Raw genomic sequence first — 22211 nt, forward strand, 5'->3', positions numbered from 1 at the left:
CCTCAAACCACTCACCCCACCACACATCAGTATCACTTTATGTACATTGTTCATTGTGTTTTATAGGATTGCTTTTATATTTATATTTATTGTGTTCTTTATGCTTGTTGTGTTTTTATATTCTGCATTGGATCCAGAGTAACAATCATTTCATTCTCCTCTGCACTCGTGTACTGAGGAGTGACAATAAACAGTTTTGAATCTTGAACCTTGTTTGCATTGTTGCCATAAAATGAAGCTCACCTCTCCGATCTTCAGCTCAGATATTATGCTAAAGAAAATGAGTTGGTCCTTAAGTGTGGCTGTCCAGACCATAAAAGGAAGCCTTTCAATTCATTGTGCTTGTTCCAGATTTGATAGATCAATCCAATTCCTGTGTTCTTTTTTGCCCTTCTGGTTTAGAAGTCTTTGCAGAGCTAGACCCAACCACTAATCTTCATGTGAGCTCAAATGAAGTAAATTATATTTATTGAGGCAGTTAGCCACATTCCATCCAAGCATACCATCTGTGATTGGCTTATGGCTCCCTTTCAATATAATTCTGTGTATAACATCAGACAATTACTTGGAGGAGAACTGTATTTTTTCTCTCAATTCCAGCCAACAATGCCGAACAAAAACATGAACTTATTGGCATCAGAGTTTTGTTTTGATATTCATTTATTTATTTAGAGTGCAGAACAGGCCTTCTGCCCAGCAACCCACCTATTCAGCCCTAGCCTAATCACAGGACAATTTATCATGACCAATTAACCTACAAACCAGCACCTCTTTGGCATGTGGGAGGTAACAACAGCACCAAGAAGAACGCACGGATTTACAGGGAAGAACGTACAAACTCCTTACAGATGATGTGAACTGTGAGACCCCGAGATATAATGGTGTTGCGCTAACTGCTACAATACTGTGATGACCCATTTGTTCAATCTGCAGAATTGATTTGGTTAATCTACAGAATCAGTTATACCTGCAGCTGTCAGTAGATATAATACCACTAAGCTTCTTTTCAAGATGCACAGAGTTATGAATGTTGGAAATACTTATCAGTTCTGGCAACATCTGTGGAGAGAGGATCAGTTTTAATGTTTCAAGATAATGAACTTTCAGCTGAGGAGAGTGCTAAGTCTGTTGACAGAAGAATATTTTGAATACCATATATTATAAAAGCATTCTGATTCCAGAGTGGGTATTACAATACTTCGCAAACATACCAACTTAACAGAGTTAAGTTTGGGTACAAGAAAGTCAAATATTTAAATGCTCCATATTTTCTGGAGATGTCATGGCAGTGAAGCTTAGTGGGATGCTGGGGGAAAGGATCTCAAAGCTAAATGGGATTATCCCTAGCAACAAGAATTTGTGAAAGGGAATTGCCTGAGCAGTTAGCTTTGCAGTTCCTGAAAGAGTCTGGTCTTTGGCCATTAGTGATGTAGAGTCCCACATTACAGAGGAGATCTCCTGGAATATTGAGTTTGTCATCCTTATAAATAACCACAGATCAACGTTCCCAGTGTAACCCCCTGGTAAGCCTCAGGCTCGCTCAGCTCACTTCCGTCTAGGGGGAGCAGCCTTCGGCCCCGCCAAACTGGGTAATCAGCTGGTGTAGATGCTGTGTGACGTCCCCACCACGCCAAATAACAGACAGTACACCTTATGCGATTAAATGATTACACTTTATAGATCTTACCAGAACTATGTACTTAATAGAGATACAATATAAAAAGAAAAGTAAAAGGCGCCAGACTTATCAAAGTTCAACCACTTCGTGCACAACTGTTGGAGCTCAGTTAACAAAGTCTTCTTGCCACCATTCGATCCCCTCCGACTTCCTTGACCCGCCGCCTGGGACCAACAATGGTGGTCGACCAGACGCTCCACACGAATCTGTCCTTGCCTCCTCTCCTCGCCGAAGACCCTGGGCCTTGGGCTCCTGCTTGGGGTCCATTCCATCGCCCAGCTTACAGCATTGCTTCTCCTCTCTCTAGCCCCATCGCGCCTTCTCCCCAGAGCCCACGAAACAATAGCTTTCAGACCCACAAGAAAGAATAACATCTATCACAATTGGTTAGCAAATGAATACAATTCTCGTTATCAGTAATTATAACCAAACAAGCTGCAAGAGCAAAACACTTTCTCAGCAGTTACCATAACAAAGAAACATTTTTACTTTTAACATAACAACGAAACCATTTTATTAGCCTTAGTAGTAACATAAAAGTGACAGAGGTTCTGAAATGAATATATAGCATAACTGCACCTTGCTATTAATATTGTTCCAAATCAACATGAAAGACAGATGTTTAACTTATTGGCCTTATTGAGATTCAATCCCTCAGCCACTCCAAATGAACCAAGTGGAGTACCGCAGGGATTCTTGCAGGGATCTTTATTGTTTGACCTGCAAGAACGCAGGTGGTCTGATAAGTAAGTTTGCAGATGTCATGAAAATTGGTGGAATCATATGCAGCAAATATGCTTGTCTAAGGATACAGCAGGACACAGATCAGGTGGCAAACTGGACAAAGTGGAAGCAGAAGGAACTTCATCCAGATAAGGTGGAAGTAACACACTTTGGGAAGTCAGATTATGGTAGGACATACAGACTAAATGGCAGAGACCTTTGGAGTGTTGATGTACAGAGAAATCAGAGCTGGCTAAAAGTGGAAAAGGTAGTTAAGAAGACTGTGCTTTCTTCATTGGCTGAAGCACTTACCAGAACAGTTGGGACATCATGTTACAGCTGTACAACGTATTGGTTATGCCACACTTGAGGCTTTATGTACTTACAGTTTGGTTGCCATACTACAGAAGGGATGTGGTAGCAATGAAAAGAATGCAAAAGAGATTTACCAAGACGTTGCCTGGAATGGAGGGCTGTAGTTAGAAGGAGAGAAAAGGTTGGATAAGGTAAGTTTCTTGTCATTGAAACGTAGGAAGCTGGGGGCGGGGTTGACCATAATGGGATTTACAAAATTTTGAACGGCTTAGATAGATTATATGGAGCAACACACACAAAATGCTGGTGGAACACAGCAGGCCAGGCAGCATCTATAGGAAGAAGAAAAGTCGACGTTTCGGACCAAGACCCTTCGTCAGGACTAACTGAAAGAAATGGTAGTAAGAGAATTGAAAGTAGGAGGAGGAGGGGGAGATCCGAAATGATAGGAGAATACAGGAGGGGGTGGGGTGAAGCTAAGAGCTGGAAAGTTGATTGGCAAAAGGGATACAGAGCTGGAGAAGGGAAAGGACCATGGGACGGGAGGCCTAGGGAGAAAGAAAGGGGGAGGGGAGTCTTTTTTTCTCTGAGCAAGGGTGTCTTAAACTAGATGATGCAGCTTTAAAGTGAGAGGGAAGAAACTTAAAGTGGGTCCGAGGGAGTAAATATAATCTGGAATGAGCTGCCAGAGAACCCCGATTGTATTACAATGTTTAAAATATATTTGAACAGGTATTTAAGAGTAGAGGCACCGGGGGTCCCTCTAGAACAGAGATGAGGAAACATTTATTTAGCTAGAGGGTGGTGAATCTGTGGAATTCAGACGGCTGTGGAGGCCAAGTCATTGGATATATTTAAAGCTGAGATTGATAGATTAATGAGTAGTTAAAGTCTATGGGGAGAACACAGGAGAAAAGTGTTGAGAGGGAAAAGAAATCACCCATGATTGAACTGTGGAGCAGAATGATGGGCCAAAGAGCCTAATTCTGTTACTGTGTCTTGTGGTCTTAACGATATGGACCGAACATGGGTAAATGAAATTTAAGTAGGAGGCATTATGGTTGCCATGAGCAAAGTGGGCTGAAAGATTTTGTTTCTGTGATGATTCTGTGTTTGCAGTCATTATTCTCTAGATTTACTCACAGGGACATCTTGTTATAGGCAGAACTTACTTTCTATTTTACAAATCACTATGTTTGAAATCTATTTTACTGATTGTGAAGTAATACTGAGCCATCTTGGGGTGATGATAGACTCAATGATAAATGCAAGTTTTTTTTTCCTTTTATTTATCAGTCTTTTCCAGAGATGATAGGAAAGCTGCAAAGATACTGGGGCAATGTGAGGAGCAATCATGGTGAAGGAGGATTTAAATATTCTCTTTGTGTTGCTTTTTATGCAAGGACTTTTTTCAAACTAGTGTTCTGAGTTTTGCATTCCACATTTCTATATGTTTCCCTGATTGCACCTCAAATTATGTCACAATCACATCAATAATCTTGTGCTATTGCTGTTTTTATAAAGATGGAGGCAATTGCCCCTTAGGGTGGCAAGTCAGTGAGTCTGGAGATCGAGGTCCTGACATTGGTGGGTCAAGAATTTGAGGCCCGGAATTTGAGGTCCTGTCATCAGCAAGACTGGAGTTCAAGGCCTGGAGTTTGGGTCTCATCATCATCGAATTCTGGGGTTGATACCAAAGATTGAGGCCTGAAGGTCGAATACTGAAGTTGGTGAGTCCGGAAGTGACTGCAGCCCGGAGTCAGTGAGCCTGCGAGTTCACCAGGGAAGCTGGAGGTTCAGTGTCTGCCTGTCCACGAGCCCTCTGGAGGTACTTGGTTTGAAGACAGTCTGTGTTACTGTGTGGGTGAATGGGAGGGAGGAAAGTTTTCCACTGTTGCTTTGTCACCCTTGCTCTGTTGTTGTTGCTTGTGTTGCTCTATTGAAATTTATGGGCATGCTATGCTGGTGTCGGAATATGTGGCAAATAATGCAAACAACAGAGTTTTTTACGCAGAGAGTGATCAATGTATAGAATGGACTGCCGGCAATGGTGGTGGAGGCCGATACAATAGGGTCATTTAAGAAACTCCTGGATAGGTACATGGAGCTCAGAAAAGTAGAGGGCTGTGGGTAACCCTAGGTAAATTCTAAGATAAGGACATGTGCGGCACAGTTTTGTGGGCCAAAGGGCCTGTATTGTGCTGTAGGCTTTCTATGCTTCTATGTAACACAGTTCATTGTATGTTTTGATGTATGTGAGATAAATAGATGAATTTGAATCTGAATCATAAATAGATGGGCAACAGGATCTCCTAAGTAGCAGAGATAAATTAGCATGTTAGCTGTTCCTGCTTCTGTTGTTGAAAGATAAAAGATCAGCATGCTCTAAAGATTTCTGTTTAGTTTTTCAGTGTAGAGTCCGACAACTTGACTACAATAGTCAGGCTGGTTGGAGGTGGAGTGAACAGCAAGAAAGATTATCAAATCTTGCAGTGTGATCTGGACCAGTTGGGGAAATGGGCTGAAAAATGTCAGATGAAATTTAATGCAGACAACAATGAGGTGTTGAACTCTGGGAGTGCAAACCAGGATAAGACCAGGAATAGTCAACAGTAGGATTCTGAGGTGTGCGGTAGAACAACAGGACCCAGAAACACAGATCCATAATTCCTTGAAAATGCCATCATGGGTAGATAGGGTCATAAAGAGAGTTTTTGGACATTGGTCTTCACAATTCACGGCACTCAATACAGGAATTGGGATGCTATGTTGAAGTTGTACAAGACATTGGAGAGGCTGATTTGTTGTCATTTCTGGACACCTACCTACAGGAAAGGTATCAATAAACTTTATGATTTCAATTTTATTGAATGGTGTTGAAATTACATAAATCATAGCTTACAAAACATAAAATTACCCATAAAATAAAAAACAGCAGAAATATATATCAATATAATAATCATGAGAGTCTATTTAGACCTCTAATAACATAAAAGACTGCCATTCAGCAAGATGCTTCACCACTATTTCCCCCTCCCCAGGAAACCTAAATATTTGCACCATTTTTGTGTATAGATGTCCAATCTATCAAACTGTTTGTAAGACATGTGTTCAAAGGCTGCCACTTTGGCTATTTCTGTGGCCTACTCCCAAAATGATGGTGTCCCCCCCATAGGAAACATCCTCTCCACATTCATTCCTTTCACCGTTCAATAGGTTTCTATGAGGTCATCCATAGTGAAGACTGGTGCAAAATATTTATTTAGTTCATCCGCCATTTGGTTGCCCCCATTACTACTTCTCCAGCATCATTTTCCAGCGGTTCAATATCCACTCTCACCTCTCTTTTCTCAGTTATGTATCTGAAGAAACTTTTGATATACTCTTTTTTTTCCAATTTTGTTATTAATCACATGCATAGACGAATACAAAATACATGATACACTCTTTAATATTATTGGTTAGTTTACTTTTGTATTCCATCTTTACCTTCTTAATGACTTCTTTTAGTTCTCTTCCGTTGCTTTTTAAAAGCTTCTCAATCTTCTAACTTCCCATTAATTTTGCTCTATTACATGCCCTCGCTTTGGCTTTTATGTTGACTTCGACTTCTCTTATTAGTTCTTACCTTCGTCCTTATTATTCTAAAGAAGATAACCAAGGCTTCTCTAGTCTTTCCTGTTAATTGAAAGCCTTCTTTGCTCAGTCTTCTGGTTATTTTTTGCTACTATCTCTCCAGGACATCCTTCCTGAAACACAGTGCCCTAAAGTAAACATAACATGCTAGCTAAGATTAAATCAAAAATCTAGATTCCTTCCTTTTGTATTACTGTTCTTCTCTTATTTATTTATTTATTTATTTATTTATTTATTTATTTATTTATTTATTTATTTATTTATTTATTTATTTATTTATTGAGTTATTTATTGAGTTATTTCAAAGATTTGTATATCTGAACTTCTGCACCCTGCACTCTCTTTATTACTGGGGAATTAAGTAAAAGAACTTGTCATAATCTTTCATTGTTAAAAAAGTAACATAAATCACATTTTTTGTATGGTACCCACTTTATTTATGTGGTACCAGCTTCTTTCTGGAAAGGAATAATACTAACAGGGTTGTTGTGGTAGGAGATTTTAATTTCCTAAATATTGACTGGCATCTCCCTAGAGTGAGGGGTTTAGATGGGGTGGAGTTTGTTAGGTGTGTTCAGGAAGGTTTCTTGACACAATATGTAGAGAAGCCTACAAGAGGAGAGGCTGTACTTGATTTGGTATTGGGAAATGAACCTGGTCAGTTGGCAGGTCTCTCAGTAGGAGAGCATTTTGGAGATAGTGATCACAATTCTATCTCCTTTACCATAGCATTGAAGAGGAATAGGAACAGACAGGTTAGGGAAATGTTTAATTGGAGTAAGGGGAAATATGAGAATATCAGGCAGGAACTTGGAAGCATAAATTGGAAACAGATGTTCTCAGGGAAATGTACAGAAGAAATGTGGCAAATGTTTAGGGGATATTTGCATGGGGTTCTGAGTCAGTACGTTCCAATGAGACATGGAAAGGATGGTAGGCTACAGGCTCAGTGGAGTACAAAGGCTGTTGTAGATCTAGTCAAGAAGAAAAGAAGAGCTTACAAAAAGTTCAAAAAACTGAGTAATCATAGGAATCTAGAAGATTATAAGGCCAGCAAGAAGGAGCTTAAGAAAGAAATTAGGAGAGCCAGAAGGGGCCATGAGAAGGCATTGGCAGACAGGATTAAGGAAAACCCCAAGGCATTCTACAAGTAAGTAAAGAGAAAGGGGTTAAGGTGTGACGGAATAGGACAAATCAAGTGTGACAGTGGAAAATTGTGTTTGGAACCAGAGGAAATAGTGGAGGTACTTAATGAATACTTTGCTTCGGTATTCGCTATGGGAAAGGATCTTGGCGATTGTAGGGATGACTTGCAGTGGACTGAAAAGCTTGAGAATGTAAATATTAGGGAAGAGGATGTTCTGGAGCTTTTGGAAAGCATCATGTTGAATAAATTACTGGGACCGGACGGGATGTACCCCAGGCTACTGTGGGAAGTGAGGGAGGAGATTGCTGAGCCTCTGGCAATGATCTTTGCATCATCAATGAGGATGGGAGAGGTTCCGAAGAATTGTAGGGTTGTGGATGTTGTTCCCTTATTCATGAAAGGGAGTAGGAAAAGCCCAGGAAATTATAGGCCAGTGAGTCTTACTTCAGTGGTTGGTTCATTGATGGAGAAGATCCTGAGAGGCAGGATTTATGAACATTTAGAGAGGCATAATATGATTAGGAATAGCCAGCATGGCTTTGTCAAGGGCAGGTCATGCCTTATGAGCCTGATTGAATTTCTTGAGGATGTGACTAAACACATTGATGAAGGTAGAGCAGTAGATGTAGTGTATATGGATTTTAGTAAGACATTTGTTAAGGTACCCCATGCAAGGCTTATTCAGAAAGTAAAGAGACATGGGATCCAAGGGGACATTGTTTTGTGGATCCAGAACTGGCTTGCCCTCAGAAGGCAAAGGGTGGTTGTAGATGGGTCATATTCTGCATGGAGGTCGGTGACCAGTGGTGTGCCTCAGGGATCTGTTCTGGGACCCCTACTCTTAGTGATTTTTATAAATGACCTGGATGAGGAAGTGGAGGGATGGATTAGTAGGTTTGCTGATGACACAAAGGTTGGGGGTGTTGTGGATAGGGTGTGGAGGGCTGTTCGAGGTTACAACGGGTCATTGATAGGATGCAAAACTGGGCTGAGAAGTGGCAGATGGAGTTCAACCCAGATAAGTGTGAGGTGGTTCATTTTTGTAGGTCAAATATGATGACAGATTATAGCATTATTGGTAAGACTCTTGGCAGTGTGGAGGATCAGACGGATCTTGGGGTCTGAGTTCATAGGACACTCAAAGCAGTTGTGCAGATTGACTCTGTGGTTAAGAAGGCATATGGTACATTGGCCTTCATCAGTCGTGGGATTGAGTTTAAGAGCCAAGAGGTAATGTTGCAGTTATATAGGACCCTGGTCAGACCCCACTTGGTCAATTCTGGTCGCCTCACTACAGGAAGGACGTGGAAATCATAGAAATGGTGCGGAAGAGATTTAAAAGGATGTTGCCTGGATTAGGGAGCACGTCTTATGAGAATAGGTTGAGTGAACTCGGCTTTTTCTCCTTGCAGTGACGGAGAATGAGAGGTGACCTGATAGAGGTGTACAAGAGAGGCATTGATTGTGTGGATAGTCAGAGGCTTTTCCCTGGGGTGAAATAGCTAGCATGAGAGGGCATAGTTTTAAGGTGCTTGGAAGTAGGTACAGAGGAGATGTCAGTGGTAAGTTTTTTATGCAGAGAGTGGTGAGAGTGTGGAATGGGCTGCTGGCGGCGGTGGTGGAGGCGGAAACGATAGAGTCTTTTACGAGACTCCTGGAAGGCTACATGGAGCTTAGGAAAATAGAGGGCTATGGATAAAGCCCAGGTAGTTCTAAGGGAGGGACATGTTTGGCACAGCTTTGTGGGCTGAAGGGCCTGTATTGTGCTGTATGTTTTCTATGTTTCTATGTTTCAATCTGAATTGACTAACACTTGCAAACTAACAGCCCAGATTTTGAGCTAGGCCTTTTAGCTTTCTAGTCAACTGTGGTCGCCTGTTCCGGTAATGTGACGAAATACAATTGATGTGGATACACAATAACTCTTCCCATTGAAAGGTTTGTATTTTTTGAAAGTATTTATGATGTAACTCCTGGTATATATCAACTAGATTAGGGTTGACTCACGCTACAGTGATCAACGGCATTGTTCTAATTTAAAATTTCTGCCTATTTCCTTTTCAAATAGAACATTGAATCGATCTAAAAGTGAAGAGTAGCTACATCATACCGTTGCTCTAAAAAGGCTCTATTCATGTATTAGTTTACTGAGATCAAGTGGAGTATTCTGGGGGGAGAAAAACTCTTGCAGTTTCAGTGTATCTGATACTCTACTGCTGGCAAGTTCTATTTTGCCAGGAAGTTTGATAACATCTGTTCATAAACTTTGGAATATAGATTCTGTCCTGGAATTTCTCAACAACTGTTGAAGGAACGAGCCAGAGAGTGGGAAGTTGTTTGCCACACAGAAACTCCGTTAAGTAGCTAAGTGACCAACCACCAAGGCTGCTCAGCCCTGTGCGAAGACGTGTGCTTCTGCCGACAGACCGTAATTTAGTAAAGTTAGGCAATTTCAGAATTTCTTATTGGAAAAAGTTCCCATAAGAACCAATTAATAGCTGTCCATACGTCTGTTGCTGCTGTTACGATGATTCAGTGGTAGCCTCGAATCAAGCAGAGCAGGGCTGTCCCTCGAATGTGAATAAATGGGTGATCACAGTAATGGCTGCTTTAGAATTGTTCTTGATAGTGAATGATTTTTTTAAAAAACACAACCAGAGTTCCCACTGCTGATCATCATTCAACCGATCCGTGCTGAGTCAATGTGATGATGGTTCCACTGTTCCTCACAATTCGGCTCACATCGACATTATTCTCAGAGCCAACAGAGAAATAAAGGGCTGGATGGTTCCTTCCTGTGGCAAGACATCACTATTTGCACATGGTGTCCACAACAGAAATGATCCCTTTTATTGAAAAATAGGTAAGAAAAAACATGTGGATTTTAAGAAGAATGTACACTTAGATGTAGCAATGTTTAGTGGTTTAAAAAATCAATAGGGAATGATTGAAGTGCATTAACCTTTAGAAAGTGGAGCTGTGACGAATTATGGAGGCATCAATACATGGATTCCACTCCACCTGAGTTGTGATTAACGATTGTTTAACTCAAAGAATAGTTGTGTTAATACAAGACAAAATAAATCCATTCCCAAATAACAGGAGAACTTAAAGAAATACTCGTAACATGATCTATTGAACTGAACAAGAGGGTACATTATTTAGCACAGCGAAGATCTTCAAAATGTTAATCTGTGAGATAAATAAGTCATAACAGAGGAAATGATGCATCTAAGTAAGATGTTGCCAAAACCCAGACCATAAGGCTGAGATTTCATCACTGTTATGTGAGTAATGCTTTGCCAACACCCTGTGAAATATTCACAATTGTATTCGTTTCATCATTTCTTGCTTTACCCCATTCTTGGTCAGCACAGGCAGGGAATGGTCATTTGCCATCTCGTATTTCTTGCCAAAGGCAAGATGAGGAGCATTTGGAAGCTTTGTGCCTATGCTCTCTGGAATTTAGAAGAATGTGTGGGGATCTCATTGAAACTTACCGAATGTTGAAAGAAGTAGATAGGGTGGATGTGGAGAGGATATTTCTTATGGTGGGGGTGTCCAGAACTAGAGGGCACAGCCTCAGAGTTGAGGGGCGATCTTTTAGAACAGAGGTAAGATGAAATATTTATAGCCAGAGAGTAGTAAATCTGTGGAATGCTCTGCCACTGACTGAGGTGGAGGCCAAGTCCGTGGGTATATTTAAGGCAGAATTTGATGGTTTTCTGATCAATCAGGGCATCAAAGGGTATGGCAAGAAGGCAGGTGTATGGGGTTGAGTGGGATCTGGGATTAGCCATGATGGAATGGTGGAGTAGACTCGATGGGCTGAAAGGCCTAATTCTGCTCCTATGTCTTATGGTCAAGATATTCTCATGAAAGTTGTTAAGGACTGTACCCATCTAGGACATGCACCCTTCTCATTACTACCATCAGAGAGGAGGTAGAGGCATCTGAAGACCTACCTTCAATGTTTAAAGAATAGCCATTTCCTCTCCACCATCGTAGAAACATAGAAGCATAGAAAACCTACAGGCACTTCGGCCCACAAAGTTGTGCCGAACATGTCCCCACTTTAGAAATTACTAGGCTTACCTATAGCCCTCTATTTTACTAAGCGCCATGTACCTATCTAAAAGCCTCTTAAAAGACCCTATTGTATCTGCCTCCACCACCGTTGCCGGCAGCCCATTCCACGCACTCACCACTCTGAGTAAAAAATTTACCCCTGACATCTCCTCTGTACCTACTCCCCAGCACCTTAAACCTGTGTCTTCTTGTGGCAACCATTTCAGCCCTGGGGAAAAAGCCTCTGACTATCCACACGATCAATGCCTGTCATCATCTTATACACCTCTATCAGGTCACACCGTAAAGAGTCTTACCATTAATACTACACTCTGCCATCATATTTGACCTACCAAAATAAAGCACTTCACACTTATCTGGGTTGAATTCCATCTGTCACTTCTCAGCCCTGTTTTGCATCCTATCAATGTCCCGCTGTAACCTCTGACAGCCCTCTGCACTATTTACAACACCTCCTACCTTTGTGTCATTAGCAAATTTACTAACCTAACCCATCCCTCCATTTCCTCATCCAGGTCACTTATAAAAATCACAAGGAGTAAGGGTCCCAGAACAGATCCCCGAGGCACACCACTGGTCACCAGCCTCCATGCAGAATATGACCCATCTACAACCACTCTTTGCCTTCTGTGGGAAAGCCAGTTCTGGATCCACAAAGCAATGTCCCCTTGGATCCAGTGCCTCCTTACTTTCTCAATAAGCCTTGCATTGGGTACCTTATAAAATGCCTTGTTGAAGTCCATATACACTACATCTACTACTCTTCCTTCATCAATGTGTTTAGTCACATCCTCAAGAAATTCAATCAGGCTCGTAAGGTACGACCTGCCCTTAACAAAGCCATGCTGACTACTCCTAATCATATTATACCTCTCCAAATGTTCATAAATCCTGCCTCTCAGGATCTTCTCCATCAGTTTACCAACCACTGAAGTAAGACACAATGGTCTATAATTTCTTGAGCTATCTCTACTCCCTTTCTTGAATAAAGGAACAACATCCGCAAACCTCCAATCCTCCAGAATCTCTCCTGTCCCCATGATGATGCAAAGATCATCACCAGAGGCTCATCAATCTCCTCCCTCACCTCCTACAGTAGCCTGGGGTACATTTCATCAGGTGCCGGTGACTTATCCAACTTGATGCTTTCCAAAAGCTCCAGCACATCCTCTTTCTTAATATCTACATGCTCAAGCTTTTCAGTCTGCTTCAAGTCATCACTACAATCAAAGTTCCTTTTCCATAGTGAATACAGAAGTACTCATTAAATACCTCTGCTATTTCTTCCGGTTCCATACACACTTTCCCATTGTCACACTTGATAGGTCCTATTCTTTCACGTCTTATCCTCTTGCTCTTCACATACTTGGAGAATGCCTTGGGGTTTTCCTTAATTCTGCCTGCCAAGGCCTTCTCATGGCCCCTTCTGGCTCTCCTAATTTCCTTAAGCTCCTTCCTAGTTGCCTTATAATCTTCTAGATCTCTAACATTACCTAGCTCTCTGAACCTTTTGTAAGCTTTTATTTTCTTCTTAGAACATAGAACATAGAACAATACAGCACAGTACAGGCCCTTCGGCCCAAAATGTTGTGCCAACCCTTAAACCCTGCCTCCCATACAACCCTCCACCTTAAATTCCTCCATATTCTTGTCTAATAGTCTCTTGACTAGATTTATTACAGCCTTTGTACACCACGGTTCCTGTGCCCTACCATAACTTCCCTGTCTCATTGGAACGTACCTATACAGAACTCCACACAAATATCCCCTGAACATTTGCCTCATTTCTTCCATACCTTTCCTTGAGAACATCTCTTTCCAATTTAAGCCTCCAATTTCCTGCCTGGTAGCCTCATAATTCCCCTTACTCCAATTAAACACTTTTCTAACTTGTCTGTTCCTATCGCTCTCCAATGCTGTTGTAAAGGACTTAGAATTATGATCACTATCTCCAAGATGCTCTCCCACTGAGAGATCTGACACCTGACCAGGTTCATTTCCCAATACCAAATCAAGTACAGCCTCTCCTCTTGTAGGCTTATCTACATATTGTGTCAAGAAACCATCCTGAACACACCTAACAAACTTCACCCCATCTGAACCCCTCGCTCTAGGGAGATGCCAATTGATAGTTGGGAAATCAAAATCTCCCATCATGACAACTATGTTATTATTACACCTTTCCAAGATCTGTTTCCCTGTCTGCTCCTCGATATCCCTGTTACTATTGGGCAGCCTATAAAATACACCCAGTAAGTTTATTGACCCCTTCCTGTTCCTGATCTCCACCCACAGAGACTCCGTAGACAATCCCTCCATGGCGTCCACCTTTTCTGCAGTCGTGACACTATCTCTGATCAACAGTGCAACGTCCCTGCCTCTTTTCCCTCCCTCCGTCTTTTCTGAAACATCTAAATCCCAGCACTTGAAGTAACCAATCCTGTCCCTGAGCCATCCAAGTCTCTGTAATGGCCACCACATCATATCTCCAAGTATTGATCCATGCTCTAAGCTCTTAGTTCACAACACTACTTGCATTAACATAGATACATCTCAAGCCTCCAGTCTGAACACATCCGTTCTCTATCACCTGCCTTTCCTCCCTCTCGCACTGTCTACAAGCTTTCTCTATTTGTGAGCCAACCTCCCCCACTCCATCTCTTCAGTTCAGTTCCCACCCCCCAACAATTCTAGCTTAAACTCTTCCAAGTAGCCTTAGCAAACCTCCCTGCCAGGATACTTGTCCCCCTGGGATTCAAGTGCAGCCCGTCCTTTTTGTACAGGTCATTCCTGCCCAAAAGAGGTCCCAATGATCCAGAAATCTGAATCCCTGCCCCCTGCTCCAATTCCTCAGCCACGCATTTATCCTCCACCTCATTCTATTCCTACTCTCACTGTTGCGTGGCACAGGCAGTAATCCCGAGATTACTACATTTGCAGTCCTTCTTCTCAACTTCCTTCTTAACTCCCTGTAGTCTTTTTTCAGGACCTCTTCCCTTTTTCTACCTATGACATTGGTACCAATATGTACCACGACCTCTGGCTGTTCTCCCTCCCAACGCAGGATATCTTGGACACGATCTGAAACATCCCGGACCCTGGCACCTGGGAGGCAGACTACCATCCGAGTTTCTTTCCTGCATCCACAGAATCGCCTGTCTGACCCCCTAACTATAGAGTCCCCTATCACTACTGCCTTTCTCTTCCTTTCCCTACCTTTCTGAGCCACAGGGCCAGACTCTGCGCCAGAGGCACGGCCACTGTTGCTTTCCCCAGGTAGGCTGTCCCCCCCAACAGCACTCAAACAGGAGTACTTATTGTCAAGGGGTACAGCCAGTGGGGTACTCTCTAGTACCTGACTCTTCCCCTTCCTCCTCTTGACTGCGACCCACTTGTCTGTCTCCCCAGGCCCCAGTGTGACCACCTGCCTATAACTCCTCTCTATCACCTCCTCACTCTCCCTGACCAGGCGATGGTCATCGAGCTGCATCTCCGGTTCCCTAACTCGGTCCCTCCGGAGCTGCAGCTCCACGCACCTGGTGCAGATATGGCCATTTGGGAGGCTGGGAGACTCCAGGACCCCCCACATCTGACACCGAGCACAGAAAACTGGACTCACACACATACTTCCTACCTCGCCTCGTCCCGTTACCGCCTAAGCCTGCTGAGCCGAAGCCCTATCACTCTGCTGCCTGCTCTGACGCTGCCCACTGGTTAGGGCGGTCTTCTTTTTAAACCTTTCGCACGCTACAGGCTGACGTCACGCACCTGCGCGGTCTCGCCTCTCTTTAACCCGAGTAGTAAAAAACTCCCTTCGCTCCGAATAACCAGCAGTTCACTCGCAGCCTTCTTGCTCTGAACTGAAAAAAAAATTCAGATATTAGATTCAGATTTCTGAATTATCCATGAACCCATTAGCACTACCTCACTATTCCACCTTTGTAATATTTTTATCTCTAGAATTGCCACAAAACAACAAACCACGACATGTGTCAGTGATAATAAACCTGATTCTGAATTGAGTTTGGGTAATCAAAGATGAGCAGGAGAAGACTGACTGATTATCTGCCTGATGTGAGGTGAGGGGGAAGAGTACTGAACAGGAGATTAAGGCACTAAAGTTGGGAGCATTTTAAATATTCCTCAGCGTAAGCTGAGAGAACATTGAACATGGAATAGGAACAGGCTCTTTGGCTCACGATGTTGTGCCAAACTAATTAAGCTAATGACACCTAATTAGGGTTAGGGTAGGGTTAGGGTTAGGGTTAGGGTTAGGAATGATGTACTGCCCGCTAAAGGAGCATCATTTGAGGACAACTGTGTACTACAGAGTCCGAGATCTGTGTGCCTGAACTGATCTGTGAAGACCTGTGACTGAACTCGGAAGCCAATCAGCAGACTGCAGAGGCACCATAGCAACCCAGCAGACCCGTAAGCCTGCATCAGTCATCTTCATTCCCTGAGATGACGAAAAATGACTCCAGTATCACAAGCTAAAATAGCAGCGAGGGCTCTTAATCAAAGCGAAGGATTGGGACAGAGAGTACTTTAAATATCACAGTGCCAGAGGAGTGAAGGTGCATGACAGCTGATAGCAACAGCTGATAGGGGCACATTCCACTTTTCCTGCACTGTGATATTTAAATGGAAATTCTCCTTCCCAAGTCCGGACTTAAGTTTTGGCTCCTCCTGTTGATTTCTCCCTATCCAAACAGTTAATGGACTGACCATCATTGAAAAAGCTAACTAAAAGTATTATCCTGAGACAATAGGAAATGCTCCATTTGACTCTACCAGTACTGTTCAACTACCAGATTGTTGTGAACAGTCAGACTTGGATATGCGCCATTGTAATATATCCCTGGCCCCTCCAGCTCCATTCTGAAGTCACATTGGAGAGCTGAGAAGATACAAGTTGCACTTTGTACAATGTCAGTGCTGGCGTGTTGTACAACATCTTTGGTGGGACAACTTAGAACAAACAAATTCACTGATTAACCATCAGAGCAGACACACCACCAACAGGCTCTTCATTTTGGCACTCACTCTCCGATGTTCTTAAATTCAGGCCAGAACCACATTTTCAGAGTCAAAATGGCAGCTTCCTTACATTGCAACAGTGATTTACTGACACATAATCAACAGCACAGACCAATTAGGCATGAAGTTTTCTTTTAAACTAAGCATTTAACACTTGAATACCTTGATGTCATTATACTGTAAATAATCCACAAGTGACGGTCCTTCTCTCTTTTGTGCTGAGTCCATAATCAACCAGGGGACTTGTGGTATGAATTGGAAAGTCACTGCAAACCTCCCTGGTTTGCAAGGGAGTAGTAAAGTGGTACAGCTGGTAGAGCTGCATCTCACAGCTCCAGCACCTCGGGCTCCCTCCTCATTTGTGGCGCTGGTTGTATGGAGTTTGAACTTTCTCCTTGTGTACCTTCTCTCTGGATGCTCCGTTTCCCATATCCCAAAAACTGTGTAAGTTGCTGTGGTAACTGGCTGCTATAGATTGCTTCTAGTGTGCAGGGGATGGTAGAATCTGAGAGGAGTTAATGGGAATGTAGGAAGAAAACATTGGGTTAGGGGAGGATTAAGGCAAAAATTGCAACCTACTGAAAAATAGCTGCTCAATGGTTAGAACTGACTTGATAGGCTGAAGGGCCCGTTTCTATTTTATACAATTGCATGAATTGAGAGCAAGGTTTCACCTCACGACATCAGTCAATAACATCAGTGTTCTGTGGTATATACCTGGCGCCTTGTCTCCTGTCAAATGCATGGGCTTATCATGCTAGATGAACTATTGATTGCACTCTGAAAGAAAAAGGAAGCATATCGTCAAAACAATCTCCACAATAACTTTGCATGCTGCCTGACTATCGGAAGCATTCATTCTCACAAGCACAATCTACTCCTGCCATCACCAAACACACTGCCGGGCAGTATTGCAATAGCATGAGAGTTTAAAAGTGCGGAAGACATCACTGAGCGACAGCAGATCAAAACAAATAGTCTCGGTGTATCGCAACTGGCTACCTTACAATTGACAATTACCTCTCCTGTGTTAAGTGTGATCTATTTTTCGCCTGGATCAAAGAGAACATCTATCTAAATAGGCAAGGAGAAGTTTCAGAAAAAAATTCCATTTTAGTTTAACTCTTCCTGTTGAATTTAGAATTTGGCTTGACTCTTTTGTTACCTTCAAATAGTAATCCCGCAGCCTGTCCCTTCTCAAACAGTTAGTGTGTATTAAAATTAATGAGAACCTCTGCTGACATGGAGGTAAACTCATAGATTTAAATAACATAAAATGAAGAAAATCTTTTAGCCCTACCATTTTGTGACGATGCCAAGTCTGCATTCCTTTTTATATCCGATTCTCACCATTTAGTCCTCTATGCCTGATGAAGGGTCTTGGTCTAAACCATCGACTGTTTATTCAAAGTTCAAAGCTCGAAGTAAAATTTATTATCAGTGTACATACATGTCACCACATACAACCCTAAGGTTCTTTTTTAGCAGGCATACTTAGCAAACCTATAGAACAGTAACTGGAACAGGATCAATGAACAACAAGCTGTGCAAATGCAAATACAATAAATAGCAAGAGATAACGAGTATGAAGTAATAAGATAAAGAGTCTTTAAAGTGGGACCACAGGTTTTAGGAACACTTGAAGTAGAATGAGTGTAATTACCCCTCCTTTTGTTCAAGAGCCTGATGGTTGAGGGGTCGTAACTGTTCTTGAAACTGTTGAGGATACCTGTACCTTCTACCAGATGACAGCAGCAAGAGCATGACCTGGCTGGTGAAGATCTTTAAAGATGGATGCTATTTTCCTATGGCAACATTTCATGTAGATGTGCTCATTGGTTTGGATGGTTTTACCTGTGATGTACTGGGCCAAATCCATTAGCTTTTGTAGGATTTTCCCCTCAAAGGCATTGGTGTTCCCATACTAGGCCATAATGTAGCCAGTCAGCACACTTTCCACCACACATCTATAGAAGTTTGCCAGCGTTTTTGATGACATGCTGAATCTCTGCAGACTCTTAAGGAAGAAGAGGCGCTGTTGTGCTTTCTTCATGATTATATTTATATGATGGGTCTAGGACAGGTCTTCTGAGGTAGTGGCACCCAGCATTTTAAAGTTACTGACCCCCTCTTCCTCCCCTGATCCTCCTATGGCTTCTGGCTCATGGACCTCTGGTTTCCCTCTCCTGAAATAAACAACAATATGCTTGGTCTTATTGATATTGAGTGAGAGGTTGTTATTATTACGCCACTCAGCCAAATTTTCAATCTCCCTCCTGTATGCTGATTCATCACCACCTTCGATATGGCCCACAACAGTGGCGTCTTCAGGAAAGTTGTATATGGTGCTGGAGCTGCACTTAGTCATACAGTCATGGGCGTAAAGCGAGTAGAGCAGGGATTACGTAAACATCCCTGTGGTGCCCCTGTGCTGATGGAGATTGTGGAGGAGATGTTTTTGCCAGTCTGAACTGACTGGGGTCTACAAGTTAGGAAATCCAGGATCCAATTGCACAAGGGGGTATTGAGGCCCCAGTCTTGGATTTTACTTATTAGTTTTTATGGGATGATGGTATTAAATGCCAAGCCCCGATCAGTAAGGAGCACCCTGAGGTAATCATCTTTGCTGTCTGGATGTTCCAGAGTTGTGCGAAGAGCCAATGACATGGCATCTGCTGTAGACCTGTTTCTTCAGTGGGCGAATTGGAGTGGATCCAAGTCACCATTCAGGCAGGAGCTGATATGTTCAACATCAGCCTCTGAAAACACTTCATCACTGTGAATGTAAGTGCAACTGGGTCATAGTCATCGAAGCAGGTTACCATGCTCTTCTTGGGCAGGGGTAGAACTGAAACCTGCTTAATGCAGGTGGGTACCACACACTGCTGGACCGAGAGGCTAAAGACATCTGTGAATACACCAGCCAGTTGGTCAGCACAGATCTTTAGTACTCAGCCAGCTACTCCACCCGGACCGGGTGCTTTCCTTATAATCACTGTCTTGAAGATAACCCACAAGCCATCTTCAGATACTGAGACCAAAGGATCATCAGGAGACATGGGTGTGCAGAACGGTTCCTCCCTGTTCTGGTGACCAAAGCGAGCGTAGAAGGCATTGAGCTCATCTGGAGGTGAAGCTCTGCTGTTCCCTATGTCGCAAGATTTAACTTTGTAGGAGGTTATGGCAGTCAAACCCTGCCACAGCCACTGAGCAATCCTTGTTGATTCCAGTGAATCTCGACTTCGTCCATGAGATGACTTTTCTGGAGATCATACTTGCACCTTCAGTAGCAATCTTGATCTCCAAACTTGAATTCCTCTGATCTGGCTCTCAACAAATTCCAGATTTCCTTGTTCATCCAGGGTGTCTGAGTAGGGTAAACCCTGAATGATTTTGTGGGAACACACTTATCCACCGGTATTTTAATAAATTCTGTTACAACCCTAATGTAGTTATTCAGGTCCTCAGATGAGATTGTGAACATGGCCCAGTCCATTGACTCGAGACAATCCAGTAACTGTTCCTCTGCCTCCCATGACCACCTCTCAGTTGTTGAGCCCCGGAGCCTTGCTTCTTACTCTCTGTCTGTATGCCGGTAGTAGGAGTACAGCCAAATGATCCGACTTATCAAAATGTCTTAGAAATGAACAGTAGGCATTCTTTATTGTAGTGAAGTGGTGGTCTAGGGTGTTGGGACCTCTGTTGTAGTAGGCTACATGCTGCTGATAATTAGGCAGTTCTTTTCAAATAGGCTTGCTTAAAGTTGCCAACTATATTTTGAATTTTGTTGGGATGGACTGGTTTTTGCTTGCAGACAGTATTGTGCAGTTTCACGAGTGCTTGCTTATAATTGCCCTGTTGGTGGTATGTAAACTGTGGGCAGGGTCACAGATGAACACTTGAGGTAAATAGAATGGTCTACATTTAATCATTAGGTGTTATAAATCAGGGGAACAAGAAATCCACATAACCCCAATATCTGTGGACTGATGAGAACTGACTAAAAGGCACATTTTTCTTTGCCACAATTTGCAGTTTGATCCATTCCGAAAATCGTAAAACCGTTCAGTTGTATCACTGCATCCAGAGTGTTTGCCATTAACCAAGTTTCGTTGTAACAGCAATCGAGATCTGCCTCATCTGCCTTTGATACAGCAGCCTTGCCCCGAGATCGTCAATCTTAATTTCCAGCATCCAGGATCTTTCCATAGATGCTGCCTAACCTAATGAGTTCCTCAAGCATTTTACTTTTTCATTTTAATTAATTTTTTAATTTAGAGATACAGCACATTAACAGGCCCTTCTGGTCCAATGAATCCGTGATGCCCAATTACACGCTTGTGCCCAATTAACCTACTAACCCGTATGCTTTTGGAACGTAGGAGAAAACTGGAGTATCTCAGGAAACACACACAGTCATGGGATGAAGTACAATCTCCTTATAGACCTGGGTAAAGCACTCAGTAAAGCATTTCTCCTGATGAAGGGTTTCGGCCCGAAACATCGTCACTACCTCCTCCCATAGATGCTGTCTGGCCTGCTGAGTTCTGCCAGCATTTTGTGTTTTTTATTTCTTCTGACAATAAACTAATTTTCCTCAATTATTTGAAACATTTTTGTTTACTCTCTATGCACTGATCCTTTCAGTCTCATTTACAAATTTAGCCATCCTTTTTAACTCTTTGATGCCAAATGTGAGGCAGTCAGGTCATGTACCAGGAGCCCATCCTGATTTCTGTTCTCCTCCGCCCTGCCTCAGGTCTGTTCTCTTTCTTGTTTTATTCTGACATTCCTTGGGCTTCACATTTAAGCTATTCCTGTCAATGTTGCAGCTTCAGTTGCCATGTGCCAGACTCCCAAAAAGACTTCCAAAACGGCTCTGAGCAATATTGAAAATGTGGCTGTGAACATTTTTATTTATTGTTATTTGTTATTGAGGGACACAGCATGGAACAGACTCTTCTGGCCTAATGGGCCACGTTGCCCAGCAACCCACCTATTTAACCCTGGCTGAATCACAGGACAGTTTACAATAACCAATCAACCTATAAACCAGTACGTCTTGGACTGTGGGAGGGAACTGGAACACCCGGAAGAAACTCATACGCTCATGGTAAGGATGGCTAAACTTCTTGCCCAGGATGCCAAAACTGAACTCTGAACACTGACGCCCCATGCTCTAATCTATTCCCCAACTACCTGCAGTGTTTCACGCTCCTGTACCTCTGCTTCTGTACAGCTGACTGCTTCTTCCAGTTCCTTTCCTTTCTTACCTAGAAATACAGGAATTCATTCACTTGGTTCCTTCCATATTGATGCCAGCATGGGCAAACTCTGCAAGCTCCATCATGGGTACTAGCCTCCCCAGCATCATGGACAGCTTCAAAAGGCGATGCTTCAAAAAGGATGCATCCATCATTGTGGACCCTCATCACCCAGGTCATGCCCTCTTCTTATGGCTAACATCAAGGAGGAGGTACAGAAGCCTGAAGACACACACTCAGAATTTCAGGAATAGCTTCTTCCCCTCTGCCATCAGATTTCTGAATGGACAATGAACCCATACGCAGTTCCTCGCTATGT

General features: G+C 42.7%; 1 long non-coding RNA gene across 1 annotated transcript; it reads right to left on the reverse strand.

The window, feature by feature from the left end:
- Window positions 1-10101: 10101 nt before the first annotated feature.
- Window positions 10102-17400, reverse strand: LOC140731474 (uncharacterized). Its single transcript, XR_012099848.1, has 3 exons — window positions 17346-17400; window positions 15357-15448; window positions 10102-10345 (listed from the first exon to the last, which is right to left on the reverse strand). It is a non-coding gene; the product is annotated as an uncharacterized lncRNA (long non-coding RNA).
- Between the last annotated feature and the right edge of the window lie 4811 nt (window positions 17401-22211).

Source organism: Hemitrygon akajei, chromosome 8 (assembly GCF_048418815.1).
Source record: "Hemitrygon akajei chromosome 8, sHemAka1.3, whole genome shotgun sequence".
Lineage (NCBI taxonomy): Eukaryota > Metazoa > Chordata > Chondrichthyes > Myliobatiformes > Dasyatidae > Hemitrygon > Hemitrygon akajei.